The following is a 2138-nucleotide window of genomic DNA, read 5'->3' as shown; positions in this document are numbered from 1 at the left end:
GCGTTCAACGCCCATTTACTGGCCATTTCTGGCGTTGAACGCCAGAACCATGCTTGTTCTGGGCGTTCAGCGCCCAGATACTGCCCATTTTGGGCATTCAGCGCCAGAACCATGCTCTGTTCTGGCGTTGAATGCCAGACAGATGCTTCCTCCAGGGTGTGATTTTTTTTCTGCTGTTTTTGATTCCATTTTTAATTTTTTTGTTTATTTTGTGACTCCACATGATCATGAACCTATAAAGACATATAACTAAGAAAAATATAGTTAGATAAATAAAAATTGGGTTGCCTCCCAACAAGCGCTTCTTTAATGTCAATAGCTTGATAGTGGGCTCTCATGGAGCCTCACAGATGTTCAGAGCATTGTTGAAACTCTCCAACACCAAACTTAGAGTTTGGATATGGGAGTTCAACACCAAACTTAGAGTTTGGTTGTGGCCTCCCAACACCAAACTTAGAGTTTGACTGTGGGGGCTTTGTTTGACTCTGCTTTGAGAGAAGCCTTTTATGCTTCCTCTCCATGGATGCAGAGAGAGATCCTTGAGTTGTAAACACAAGGTTGTCCTCATTCAATTGAAGGATTAATTCTCCTCTGTCCACATCAATCACAGCTCTTGCTGTGGCTAGGAAAGGTCTTCCTAGGATGATGGATTCATCCTCTTCCTTTCCAGTATCCAGAACTATGAAATCAGCAGGGATGTAAAGGCCTTCAACCTTTACTAACACGTCCTCTACTTGTCCATAAGCCTGTTTTCTTGAATTGTCTGCCATCTCTAATGAGATTTTAGCAGCTTGCACCCCATAGATTCCCAGTATCTCTATTATAGAGAGTGGCATGAGGTTTATTCCTGAACCAAGGTCACACAGAGCCTTAAAGATCATGGTGCCTATGGTACAAGGTATTATGAACTTTCCAGGATCCTGTTTCTTCTGAGGCAATGTCAGTTGATCCAGATCACTTAGTTCATTGGTGAACAAGGGAGGTTCATCTTCCCAAGTCTCAATACCAAATAAGTTGGCATTCAGCTTCATGATTGCACCAAGAAACTTGGCAGTTTGCTCTTCAGTAACATCCTTATTCTCTTCAGAAGAGGAATACTCATCAGAGCTCATGAAGGGCATAAGGAGGTTTAATGGAATCTCTATGGTCTCTAGATGAGCCTCAGAGTCCTTTGGTTCCTCAGAGGGAAGCTCCTTATTGATCACTGGACGTCCCAGGAGGTCTTCCTCCTTGGGATTCACGTCCTCTCCTTCCCTTACAGGTTCGGCCATGGTGCTTATGTCAATGGCCTTGCACTCTCCTTTTGGATTCTCTTCTGTATTGCTTGGGAGAGTACTAGGAGGGATTTCAGTGATCCTTTTACTCAGCTGGCCCACTTGTGCTTCCAAATTTCTAATGGAAGACCTTGTTTCATTCATGAAACTTGTAGTGGCCTTGGATAGATCAAAGACTAAGTTTGCTAAATTAAAAGTATTTTGTTCAGAGTTCTCTGTCTGTTGCTGAGTGGATGATGGAAAGGGTTTATTATTGTTAAACCTGTTCCTTCCACCATTATTAAAGCCTTGTTGAGGCTTTTGATCCTTCCATGAGAAATTTGGATGATTTCTCCATGATGAGTTATAGGTGTTTCCATAAGGTTCACCTAAGTAATTCACCTCTGCTATTGTAGGGTTTTCAGGATCATAAGCTTCTTCTTCAGGAGAAGCCTCTTGAGTACTGTTGGATGCAGCTTGCATTCCATTCAGACTCTGAGAAATCATATTGACTTGCTGAGTCAATATTTTGTTCTGAGCCAATATGGCATTTAGAGTATCAACTTCAAGAACTCCCTTCTTCATAGGCGTCCCATTACTGACAGGATTCCTCTCAGAAGTGTACATAAACTGGTTATTAGCAACCATGTCAATGAGTTCTTGAGCTTCTGCAGGCGTTTTCTTTAGGTGAATGGATCCACCTGCAGAAGTATCCAATGACATCTTTGATAGCTGAGATAAACCATCATAGAATATATCCAGGATGGTCCATTCTGAAAGCATGTCAGAAGGACACTTTTTGGTCAACTGTTTGTATCTTTCCCAAGCTTCATAGAGGGATTCACCTTCTTTCTGTCTGAAGGTTTGAACATCCACTCTAAGCTT

At 42.1% G+C, this 2138-nt stretch overlaps 1 non-coding gene across 1 annotated transcript; it reads left to right on the top strand.

Annotated features, from left to right (window-relative positions):
• The first annotated feature begins 2030 nt into the window (after nucleotides 1–2030).
• LOC112731286 (small nucleolar RNA R71) lies at nucleotides 2031–2138 on the top strand. The gene has a single exon (XR_003167071.1). It is a non-coding gene; the product is annotated as a small nucleolar RNA R71 (small nucleolar RNA).

This window comes from Arachis hypogaea, chromosome 12, assembly GCF_003086295.3.
Source record: "Arachis hypogaea cultivar Tifrunner chromosome 12, arahy.Tifrunner.gnm2.J5K5, whole genome shotgun sequence".
NCBI lineage: Eukaryota > Viridiplantae > Streptophyta > Magnoliopsida > Fabales > Fabaceae > Arachis > Arachis hypogaea.
Note: the sequence above shows the minus strand (reverse complement) of the source record. Positions and strands in the feature narration are given on the sequence as shown.